The 12731-nt window shown below is 45.9% G+C and overlaps 1 non-coding gene across 1 annotated transcript; it reads left to right on the top strand.

The window, feature by feature from the left end:
* The first annotated feature begins 256 nt into the window (after positions 1-256).
* Trnat-cgu lies at positions 257-330 on the top strand. Its single transcript has one exon. It is a non-coding gene; the product is annotated as a tRNA-Thr (tRNA).
* The last annotated feature ends 12401 nt before the right edge of the window (positions 331-12731 follow it).

Here is a 12731-nt window from a genome sequence, read left to right as displayed (position 1 = left end):
GAAGACAGCGGTCAGTTCCCAGGGGTGCTTATCTCACTGGTGGGTCACGGCTCTCACTGGTACTGTCTGGTGCTGAATTCACTGGCTTAAACACTGTTCATCACTGTTCAACACTGGTCCCACTTCTTTCGGAAACGAAATTGTCACTTCTGATTATGTTGATATCCTGGTGGTGAGGATGGGTCGGGGAGAGGGACTTGGGGAATGGGCCGAACGTTGGCCAAGGGGGGCCGCTCTATGTGTGTGTGTGTGTAGGCGTCCTGTGGTGTAATGGTCAGCATTCTCGCCTCGTAAGCGAGCGGACCCGAGTTCGATCCTCGGGTAGGGTGAAACTATGGTTAAGTTTCTTTACGCCATTTGCCTCTGTCTACCCAGCAGTAATTGGGGACCTGGATGTTAATCGATTTGCGGACCGTGTTCCGGGGTAATGGTTAGCCAGTGCAGTTGGCGAGTTGTCCGGTCTTCTTGGACAATTCCTTAACACTGGGTCATGCAACGCGTTAACTAAGGGTGTGGTTGTTGTGTTGGCGACAGCTTCTACACCTTAAACAAATTCACGCCTGGGTGGCCCTTGGGCTGGCCATCCTCGTTACACGAGGGGCAACCATTATTTATTTTATGTATGTATGTATGTAAAGAATTTACTAATATTCCTCTTGATTTGTTCTAAACTAATACAATAAATAACTACTAATTATACACCACAGTATATAATTACCTGATAATTATACACATTATTCACTTCTATAATTTACAGCCTGAATTATTTATCTCCTAAAGACCTTCATTCATCTTCTGTTTAGATTACTGTTTTAAGATTCCATTCATTATTCATTAAGTGTGTGTCTCTCTCTCTCTCTCTCTCTCTCTCCCTCTCTCTCTCTCTCTCTCTCTCTCCTTTCACTCTCTCTCTCTCTCTCTCTCTCTCTCCTCTCTCTCTCTCTCTCCTCTCTCTCTCTCTCTCTCTCTCTCTCTCTCTCTCTCTCTCTCTCTCTCTCTCTCTCTCTCTCTCTCTCTCTCTCTCTCTCTCTCGCTCGCTCTCTCTCTCTCTCTCTCTCTCTCTCTCTCTCTCTCTCTCTCTCTCTCTCTCTCTCTCTCTCTCTCTCTCTCTCTCTCCCCACACACACCAACCAATGATCCTCCAGTCTTCTCGGGGTGATCCTGAGTGATCCTACTAGGCTCTCAGTAAATCCTCGTGATCCTCAGTGCTCCTCCGTCATCCTCAGAGATCCTCCGCCATCCTCAGCCCATTACAGTTATCTTCCGTGACATCCTACGATTCTTTTTATTACTCCGTGTTCTTACTGATCCTCACTGACCCACGGGTGATCCTCGCTCATCCTGATAATAAGGAGGCGGATAGGTGAGGCCCAGCGGCTAGCGTTATATAATTAATTAAATAGTTGAAGCCCTGGGAACCATTCTTAACATTCCTTCCATATTACACGGGCCAGACCTAAGGAGAGAGAGAGAACATAAGAATGGAGGAAACTTCAGCGGGCCTATTGGCCCATACTGGGCAGTCCCGTTTACATCCAACCCCTATTGCTCATATAATAATAATAATAATAATAATAATAATAATAATAATAATAATTAACGGTTTATTGAAAGAGCTTGGCAGCCAGAAGGCTGAAAATATACAGTTACATATTTGGGGAATGGGTTACGAATTACAAATAATATACAAGTAACATAAGTGACACAAATAAGACATATAATAACTAGATGGGGAAAAGCTCAAACTACAGTTCATTTCAACATAGTGACAGTGCAAGGAGTAGTGTTTACTGGGAGTGAATACACTGGTTTATTACAAGTTATTGATAATTTTTACAATGGTTGGGACTGGGCTGTTCTTATAGCGATCAGTTCGTGCACGTATGGGCTGGATGCGGTTGTGGTGTCGAACAGCAATTCTCGGGCTAGGGATCTCAGGTGGTAGTAGGAGCCGGTGTCGAGGATAGTGTAGAAGCTTCTTACCAAATTTGCAGATGAGGTCGTGGTGATGGTCAGTGAGAGTCGAAAGGGTCAGTGTGTTGAGCACTTCTTGATATGTGGAGTAGGAAGGGGAGAGAATAATCTTGCATGCCCTCTTTTGCACTTTTTCTAGGTGTTTACGTTGTGTGGCATTTACGGAGGAAGACCAGGTAGGGAAGGCATAGGTGAGCTTGGGAAGTATGAATGTTGTGTAAACACTGAGAGCTCGAGTGCAGGAACTCCGAGGGACTTGAGTCGGCGGAGGAGGTGGAGATGGAAACTGGAGGATTTGACAACTTCACTGACGTGTGGTTTCCAATTTAGTTTGTTGTCTATGGTGACGTCGAGGAGCTTCGTGGAATCTACAACCTGGAGTGTGTTCGGACCTAAAGTAATGGAAGGAGGTGGGACAATGTCGGAGGAGAGGTTGATGTGCATAACCATGGTCTTGGTATGCTTGATGGTGACATGGTTGTTGGTGGCCCAGTTTTGGAGACTGTTCGATAAATCCTGAAGGGCGGTGGAGTCGGGAGCAGAATTTTTGACGCTGATCCCAATGGTGCAGTCGTCGACATATTTCCAGCGAGCAGGGGTTTCTCTTAGGGCATCATTGATGAGCATAAGGAAGCAGAGTGGTCCCATCTTGGTGCCTTGGGGGACGCCACAGGTGAGTGACTGAAAGGTGGAGACAGCCCCTCGGAAGCGTACAGCTTGGCGTCGGTCACTGAGGAAGCATCCAACCTATGTTTGAAGCTATCCAGCGTATTTGAGTTCATGATGATATTTGGTAACTTGTTCCATTCATCCACTACTCTATTTCCAAACCAGTGTTTACCTATTTCGCGCCTAACTCTAAATTTGTCTAATTTAAAACCATTGTTACGAGTTCGCTCCTGGTTGGATAGTTTGAGTATCCTTTGTAATGTCCCCTTTGTTAAGCCCTGACTTCCATTTATACACCTCTATCAGGTCGCCTCTCGCTCTACGTCTCTCGAGGGAGTGCAAATTAAGATGCTTTAACCTGTCTCTATACTCAAGGTTCCTAATGCCCGGGATTAGTCTTGTCATTCTCCTCTGGATTCTTTCCAAGGATTCTATATCCCTTTTGTAATACGATGATCAGAACTGAACTGCGTAATCTAGGTGAGGTCTCACAAGCTCAAGATGCAGATTTAGGATGACCTCGCTAGTCTTGTAACTAACACTCGTTTGTATGAACCCAAGTACTTTATTAGTCTTGTTACGAGAAAAAACACATTGTTTACTTGGCTTAAGGTTCCTACTTATCATTACTCCTAAATCTCTCTCGCAGTCGGATTTCTCAATGGCATCGTTGTTCATCTGGTAACTGGTTTCCCTGTTTACATCTCCTATACTGAGTACTTTACATTTGTCCACGTTGAATTTCATCTGCCATTTTTCAGACCATTCGAAAAATTTGTTTAGATCTTCCTGTGATTTTGCCGAGTTCTCGTCAGATTTAATAACACGTCCTATTTTAGTGCCGTCAGCAAATTTACTTATGTTGCTGTCTATGCCGATATCTATGTCGTTTATGTATATTATAATTAATAATGGTCCAAGTACTGAGCCTTGGGGAACTCCACTAGTGACGTTGCTCCAATGGGATTTAGTGCCGTTAATGCTCACTCGCTGTTTCCTGTCCTGTAACCACGTCCTAATCCATTTAAGGATATTACCTTTGATGCCATGTGCTTCTGCCTTTCTAATTAGTCTTTCGTGGGGGACTCTGTCGAAGGCTTTGCTAAAGTCGAGATATACTACATCATAATTGTGCCCCTCGTCCACCGATTCGAAAACTGATGAAAAGAATGTTAATAGATTAGTTAGACATGAACGCCCGCTTGTGAAGCCATGCTGGGAATCATTGATAAATCGGTGCTTCTCCAGGTGATTTCGGATAGAGTTTGAAATGATTGCTTCCAGTAATTTGCCTACTATTGATGTTAGACTGATTGGGCTGTAGTTAGAGGACAGTGATCTATCCCCCTTTTTGAAAATCGGTATTACATTCGCTATCCTCCAGGATTCTGGTACTACACCTGTTTTTAAGGACATGTTAAACAACTTTGCTAAGGGCATACTAAGCTCTTCCTTACATTCCTTTAATACTCTGGCAAATATCTCATCGGGACCAGGTGACTTATTAGGCTTTAGTTTGTCTATTTGCTTACTAACATCGTTACTAGTCACTACTATCTCACTTAATTTGTTTTCTTCACTATCTCTGAATAGAGTCGGTGCCTCGGGTATCATGTTTAAATTTTCTGTTGTGAAAACTGTTGAAAAATATTTATTCAGATTATTGTTCATTTCTCCGTCGTTATCAGGTAGCTCGCCGTTATCTGACCATATTGGTCCAATTTTTTTTCGTGTTTTAGTTTGATACATTTGGTAGAATCCTTTGGGGTTTGTCTTCGCCTCCCTTGCTATCCTTACCTCATTATTCCTCTTGGCTTTCCTTATCTCGGTTGTAACCCTACTCGCCAATACCTTATAATAATCCCGGAGGTGAATTTCGCCACGATTTATCCTTTTACCTATAGCCTTCCTTTGGCCAATGATATGCATCACAGTTTCCATTATTCAAACAACAAAAGCAGTCCGATTTTCTCTGTCGTTCTCATTATCATCATATTTATCTGTCTTTCCTTTGGTCCTATCTGTTCAAGTTCTACTTGGTCCCTGACGGTTCAATGAAACAGTCTTTACAGATGTAGTTTACTGGGAGAGGTCTGTACAGTGGTGGAGCAGTCTGTCTCACAGGGAAATACACTTGATCACCAAACCTAGTGCTATGTCTTATAACTACTCAGACATCCGACTTCATTCACACCGCTAGGTGGCAGCACACGTCAATCACGCCACTAGAGGATAGCAGTCGTACACTCGCTTATTCACGCCACACACTGGTTCACTCGCTCGGCTCGTTCGCATTACATAAACATCACACACTATTCATTAGCCTACTGCCTATATCTCTCTCCGTGTTTTATCATTTTTCTGTTCTCTCTATTCTATCTTCCTTCTCTGTTCTTTTGATGATTTTTTGTTTATTCATCTCTCCTTTTGATCAATTTATTATCGACTTTGCTTGTCTGCTGCTCATTTTCTCTTTCTCTCTCTTTCTATGGTGGTTCTATTGACCATTCCCATTGTTTCTCTTCATTAACTTACCCTACCTCTCTCTCTCTCTCTCTCTCTCTCTCTCTCTCTCTTTCTCTCTCTCTTTCTCTCTCTCTCTTCTTTCTTTCATTCTCTCCCTTTGTCTCTCACACTTACCACCTCATGTGTTTCCCTCATTATCCACCCTATCTCTTGTCTCTCTCTTTCTCTCTCTCTCTTCTTTCTTTCATTCTCTCCCTTTGTCTCTCACACTTACCATCTCATGTGTTTCCCTCATTATCCACCCTAACTCTTGTCTCTCTCTTTCTCTCATTTGTTTTCTGTCACACTTTCCCTTTCTCTGTTGTTCCACCTGTGCCATTCTTCCCCCCTTTCTCGTTCTCCCTCTACATGCCTTTTATTATTCCCCTCCTCCTCGCCTCTTCTCCTCACCTTTCCTTCACCTCTCTCACTAGGTCACTTTTTTATCGTCGTCTGCTCTTTGCACCTTTTATTACACCTTTTACTCCTTGTTCTTCTTGTTCATCTCCTTGTTCTTCTTGTTCTCGTATTTCTTCTTGTTATTGTCCTTCTCCTTGTTCTTCTTATTGTTCTCGTTCTTTTCCTTGTTCTTCTTGTTCATCTCCTTGTTCTTGTTGTTCTTCTTGTTCATCTCCTTGTTCTTGTTGTTCTTCTTGTTTTTCTTCTACGTTCTACAGGTGTCATTTGGCAACACCTTTTTGCCTCCTGCTCCTCGTCTTCCTTCTCCCGCCGCGTCAGGTGAGTCCTCCCCGGGGGTCGGGTTGGCCCTGAGTCATTAGAGGAAGTCTCCAGGGAGGTGTTCCAGGGTGAGGCGCCTCCATTACCGTTGCCTCGTCGTTACCGCCACTACTTTCTGCACCACCACTACCACCATTACTACCACTACTACCTGCATCATCACTACCTGCACCACCACCACTACTACCACCACCACTACTAACCACCACCACTACCTACTAACATCAACCACCACTGCCTTCTAACGCCATCACTACGACTCACCACTACCACCGTCACACACACACACACACACTACCACATTTTCGCCAACACTACACTACTACCACACTGACACCACCAAACCCAGTTATAATTGTGGTGATGGTGGTAGTAATAGTGAACATAAAATTAATGGTAGTGGCTTTGATGATGATTGTGGTAGTAGTAAAAATAATGACGGCTTAGTAATAGTGGTAGTTGCTTTGTGTTTCAGTAGCGATGGTGGTTGTTATGGTGGTTATGATAATTGTGGTAGGCGGAGTGTGGCAGCGGTTGTAAAAGATGATGGCGTTCTTTAAGAGGTCTGAGGGCAGAGTTATGAGGCAGTTCGGTCCCTCACGGCTCCTTCAAGCACCCATGTCAATTATACATAAGTTTACCCTAAGTACAGTCACCAAAGAAAACCATCTCGCTAAATTACCTCAAATGCCATTGTAACAAGTCTCACGTAGGGTGTATATTGACACACACACACACACACACACAGACCCACACACACACACAGACCCACACACACACACAGACACACACACACACACAGACACACACACACACACACAGGTTTCTCTCATGGCGTCATCAGTCGTTGTGACTTAAAATGTAAACATGACATAATCAAGATTGCGGTTTATTTTCCTAACAATACGACCGAATAATCTGTAAATGATTCAGTTTTATCTGACAATGTCCAGTTCGCTCCTAGAGATAATGAAATAAGTTCCTCTGCAGATAAAAACGAAAGATGCTCCCCCATTGACCTATAAATACATTGGTACTTATATAAATTTGTAGTTTGATTTATACTTTAGTTCTTCCTCAATAATTTCCCCGTTGTTTCCGTCTAGGGATCAATAGGGTGTTGGATGTCTGTTCGTTGGTCGCTCATTAAGACGTGAGAGAGAGAGAGAGAGAGAGAGAGAGAGAGAGAGAGAGAGAGAGTAACACATTAACTCTACCTGTAACACATATGCAAATTACATTTCTCTCTGATAATTAAAAAAAAGTTAGTAGTGAAAATAATATTAATGTGATAGATTTGGCTGGAGGCGAGATGACGATAAGTAATGTTTATATTTACCGTGACTGTTAATTTGTTTGTTTCCGGTTGATGGAATGTTTATCTTTGGTAATATTTATGAGTGAGTAATGTTGTTAGAGCGAATGATTAGTGTTAGTTTGGTGCCTACATGGTGAAGTGTGTGTGTGTGTGTGTGTGTGTGTGTGTGTGTGTGGCTGTGTGTGTGGCTGTGTGTGTGTGTGGCGACCTGTGGTGTAATGGTCAGCATCCTCGCCTCGCAAGTGAGTGGACTCGGGTTCTATTCCCTGGCAGGGTGAAGCTATGGGCAAGTTTCTTTACGCCATTTGCCTCTGTCTACCCAGCAGTAATTGGGGACCTGGATGTTAATCGATTTGCGGATCGTGTTCCGGGGTAATGGTTAGCCAGTGCAGTTGGCGAGTTGTCCGGTCTTCTCGGAGTATTCCTAAACACTGGGTCATGCAGTTCGGTAACTTAGGGTGTGGTTGTTGTGTTGGCGACAGCTTCTACACCTCAACAAATTCACGCCTAGGTGGCCCTTGGGCCGGCCATCTTCACTACAAGAGGGGCAACCATTATGTAGGCCTAGTAGCAGGAGGAGGAGAGGAAGTGCAGTAGGAGTAGGAGGAAGGGGAAGAAGAGTATCGAGGGGGGAGGAGGAGGAAGGGGAAGAGGGGTGGTAGGAGGAGGAGGAGGAGGAGGAGGCTAGTAGCAAAACAGATAAAGCAGGGATCAGTTTAGTAAGTGGTACATCCCTCCTTCCACCCACCCCTTCCTTCTCCCACCCCCTCCTTCTCCCACCCCCTCCTTCACCCCATCCCCTCTTTTCCCACCCCTCTCAATCTCCCACCCTCTCATTCTCATTCTCCCACCCCTCCTTCTCCCACCCCCTCCTTCTCCCACCCCCTCCTTCTCCCACCCCTCATTCTCCCACCCCTCATTCTCCCACCCCTCATTCTCCCACCCCCACTCCTTCCACCTCCCTCCTCCAACCCCTTCCTTCTCCCACCTCCCCCCTTCTTCCACGCCCCCGCCCCTTAGGCAGTGCCACCCGACAGTGCCTAGAGTGCCACCCGACAAAGTCTGGAGGGTCACAGGATCAGTTGAATGATTGTTGACTTGTCTCCAAACTAGCACAATAGTCTCCTCGCGTCTCCTAGATCTCCTGCACAATAGTCTCCTCGCGTCTCCTAGATCTCCTGCACAATAGTCTCCTCGCGTCTCCTAGATCTCCTGCACACGTCTCTCTCTCTCTCAGGTACAGGTGTGTGGCTCTGACAGGTGAGTCATGACAGTGGTACACCTGACGACTGTGATTGATGGGGTGTTACGATATTTAATGAGACAGTGAGGTAAATTATGAGTTACTGTAGTGAGGTAAGTTATAGATTAATTAAATTGACGGACAGACAGACAGACAGACAGGCAGACAGACAGACAGATGAACATAGACAGACAGACAGACAGACAGTAGAGCGGCCAGCAGTAAACTCTACGGACATGTCGCCTCATATTTCATTTACTTTCAACTTTTTTTTTATTCTTTTCTGTCCTCCTGACCTTTGACCTAGAGTATAATGTTTGTTTGTTTGTGTGTTTTATGTTTGTTTTTGTTTGTGTGTGTTTGTTTAATTGTTTGTTTGTGTGTTTCTTTGTGTGTTTGTTTATTTGTTTGTTTGTTTGTTTGATAATTTTTTTGTTTGTTTGTGTGTTTGTGTTTTTTGTTTGTTTGTGTGTTTGTGTGTTTGTGTGTTTGTTTGTTTGTTTGTTTGTGTGTCTGTTAGTAGTGGGAGTCCAGGAAAATGAAAGAATACTGATAAAGAAAGAGGAGAGAGAAAAACAAATACAGGAACAAGAACAGAGGAACAAGAACAGAGGAACAATAACAGTGGAACAATAACAGTGGAACAATAACAGTGGAAGATAAATAGTGCAATGAGAAAATAAAGAGAGAGGGGATGAAGGAGGATAGAAGGAAGAAGAGGTGATGAAGGAGGGTAGAAGGAAGGAGAGGTGATGAAGGAGGGTAGAAGGAAGGAGAGGTGATGAAGGAGGGTGATGAGGAGGAGAGGAAGGAGGTGATGAAGGAGGGTAGAAGGAAGGAGATGGAGGGTAGAAGGAAGATGGTGGTAGAAGGAAGGAGAGTGATGAGGGTGAGGTGATGAAGGAGGATAGAAGGAAGGAAAGGTGATGAAGGAGGGTAGAAGGAAGGAGAGGTGATGAAGGAGGATAGAAAGGAAGGAGGTGATGAAGGAGGGTAGAAGGAAGGAGGTGATGAAGGAGGGTAGAAGGAAGGAGGTGATGAAGAGGAGGATAGAAGGAAGGAGAGGTGATGAAGGAGGAGTAGAAGGGAGGAGAGGTGATGAAGGAGGATAGAAGGAAGGAGAGGTGATGAAGGAGGGAGAGACGGAGGCTTACTGGGAAGGTAGGGAGAGATAGAGGTTAGAAAGGGGAGGGGAGGAAGGGGGGAGAGAAGAAGGAAGGAGAGAGAGGGAGGAAGGAAGGAAGGAAGGAAGGTGTTTTAAAGGGAAAAAGAGAGAGAAGAAGGGTGTGTGATAAAGAAGGGAAGAATAGAGGAAGGAAAGAAAGGGAAGGAGGAAGAAGGAAAAGGAAGGAAGGAAGGAAGGGCGAGAAGGAGGGGGGGGGGAAACTACCATGATTACCCCTCACACCCCACCCCTAGCTTCCCTAATGACGTCACAGAGCCATGGTTGACCCCAAATGGGAATCAAATGAAGCTAAGGGCGTGAATAATGTATAAGTGTCAGTAAGTGCCACGGTGGCTCTCCTTTGGCACTCCTCTACCCCCAGTTGTGTATTCAGTGAGAAGCCAAACGAAAACAAACAACAAAAACTTTCCTGAGTCATCCAGTTAGTCAGTTAGTTTGCCAGGTATTGAAGCCAGTTAGTTTGCCTGCCTGCCTGTGTAAGAAATGATGGATGAATGAGAGAGATGGAGTAAATTTAGATGATAAATGGAAGAAGAGAGAGAGAGAGAGAGAGAGAGAGAGAGATTAGAGGATCCGCTTCCTCCTTCACCACCGCCTTCTCTCTCTCTCTCTCTCTCTCTCTCTCTCTCTCTCTCTCTCACATCGCCTAACTTTTGCTTTTCCTCATCACCAGAAATTTTTGTCGAGAATTTCAACAGCATCTCTATCTCTGGCATTCTGTCTGTCTGTCTGTCTGTCATTCCGTCTGTTCGTCTGTCTGTCTGTCTGTCTGTCTGTCTGTCTGTCTGTCTGTCAGTCATTCCGTCTGTTCGTCTGTCTGTCTGTACAAGAGCTAATGTTCTTTTGAGAATATTCGATCAAGGGTTGTGAGACGGGTTTGGTTAGGTTAGGTTAGGTTAGGTTAGGTTAGGTTAGGTTAGAGTTGGTTAGGTTAGGGTAGTATAGATTTAGTTAGGTTTAGTTCGATTAGGTTTGGTTAGGTTAGGTTAGGTTAGGTTTGGTTAGGTTATATATCGTAACAAAAACCATGACGATGCATAACCCATTATTACACATTATAATGTTATCACAGCTCTTAAACAACTAAGGTCATTAGGGCTCGTAACAAGGTTAATAATATTACTATGTCCATCAACAGTTAAATTTTTTAAGAGATAAAATTGCGCCAAACTTAAAAATTCCTGCCAAATTACATGATATTTTCCCATACCTTCAAAACTCCTTATCATTTTAAAGTTCGTCAATTGTTTGTTTTCTTGGGTATGAAAGACAGCTTTTAATTTTCTTCTTCTTTAACACAAATTACTAATCATTCTTTTTAATAATCAGAGAAATAGAAAGAATGTTAAAGGTGTGTTTATATCATTCCTCACATTCTACCTCGCTTTAACACGACGCCTGTGCGCTAGCAAGTCACTTAAGTTTTATAAGTTGTGTAAAGACGCATTGTTTATCATTCTTAAGATAGTATAGCATTGTACAAGCGCCAGACCTCTCGCCCCATCCCGCCCCCCCCGCCTCGCCCCATCCCGCCCCGCCTCGCCCCATCCCGCCCCGCTCGCTGCCCCCATCCCGCCCCGGGCCTCGCCCCATCCCGCCCTGCCTCGCCCCATCCCGCCCCGCCTCGCCCTGCCTCGCCCCATCCTGCCCCGCCTCGCCCCCATCCCGCCCCGCCTCGCCCCATCCTGGCCCTGCCTCGCCCCATCCCGCCCCGCCTCGCCCCATCCCGCCCCGCCTCGCCCCATCCCGCCCCCGCCTCGCCCCATCCCGCCCCCGCCTCGCCCCATCCCGCCCCGCCTCGCCCCATCCCGCCCCCGCCTCGCCCCATCCCGCCCCGCCTCGCCCCATCCCGCCACGCCTCGCCCCATCCCGCCATCACGCCTCGCCCCCGCCCCATCCCTGGCCCCGCCTCGCCCCATCCCGCCACCGCCCCATCCCGCCACGCCTCGCCCCCATTCCGCCACGCCTCGCCCCATCCGCCCCGCCTCGCCCCATCCCGCCCCGCCTCGCCCCATCCCGCCCGCCTCGCCCCATCCCGCCCGCCTCGCCCCATCCCGCCATCTCGCCCCATCCCGCCACGCCTCGCCCCGCCCCATCCCGCCCCGCCCCGCCCCATCCGCCACGCCCCGCCCCATCCCGCCCGCCTCGCCCCATCCCGCCCGCCCCATCCCGCCACGCCTCGCCCCGCAAAGCCCCACCCCACCTGCCTCGCCCCGCCCACCACATTAAGTAAACAAACTCCCGGGCGTCCATTTGGTTGACGCCCGCCAACCTCACTGAACATTATTGGAACATTTATAACAGGACGAGCATTTTAACTCTCCTTATTTGTCTCTGTCTCTTGCCATCTCTCCCGTGTCTCTCCCACATTTCTCAAAACACACACACACACACACGGAATTATTCCTCCCAGTTGACGCCACGCTCTCCCTATTCAGCATTTTCAATGGTTGACTGAGTCGTTGGGGGGGGAGGTGGGGGGTGGTTAGGTGACAGGTTGAGGTGGTCGTTGCCTCTAGTAAGTGCCTCGCTGATGGTGCGCCCTCCTCCCCAAAAATGTATTGCATTTTTTAATCCCAGAATTTATGTTTGAGGGAATATTTGTAGTGATTATGAAAGCGTTGGGGGTGGGGTTGGGTGATGTTGGGGTGGGGGAGGGGCTTATTGTATATGTTAGGTAGTGATGATGTTTTTAATTATGTTAAAGCTGAGGCTTTTTACATGACGTTATTGCTATTGTTGTTATGGCTACCAGTATTATTATTATTATTATTATTATTATTATTATTATTATTATTTTTTTTATATTATTATTATTTTATTATTATTATTATTATTATTATTATTATTATTATTATTATTATTATTTTTTTTTAACTATATTACTCCTTCACCTGTCTCCCGCCGCCTGAACGAGTTGATTACAGGTGACGTGGCTTCCCGAATATAGGTATGGAATAGGACAATGTGATTCTCGGCGCAAGAATGAACTTTGACAGGTGTGGGATGCAGCAGGTGTGGTGGACAGGTGTGGAAGAAGAGGGAGATGGAGTAGGAGGATGATGGAGGTTGAAGAGGAAGAATAGAATTAGGAAATA

Source organism: Homarus americanus, unplaced genomic scaffold (assembly GCF_018991925.1).
Source record: "Homarus americanus isolate GMGI-L3 unplaced genomic scaffold, GMGI_Hamer_2.0 scaffold22993, whole genome shotgun sequence".
NCBI lineage: Eukaryota > Metazoa > Arthropoda > Malacostraca > Decapoda > Nephropidae > Homarus > Homarus americanus.
This window is presented reverse-complemented; position numbering and strand designations above follow the sequence as displayed.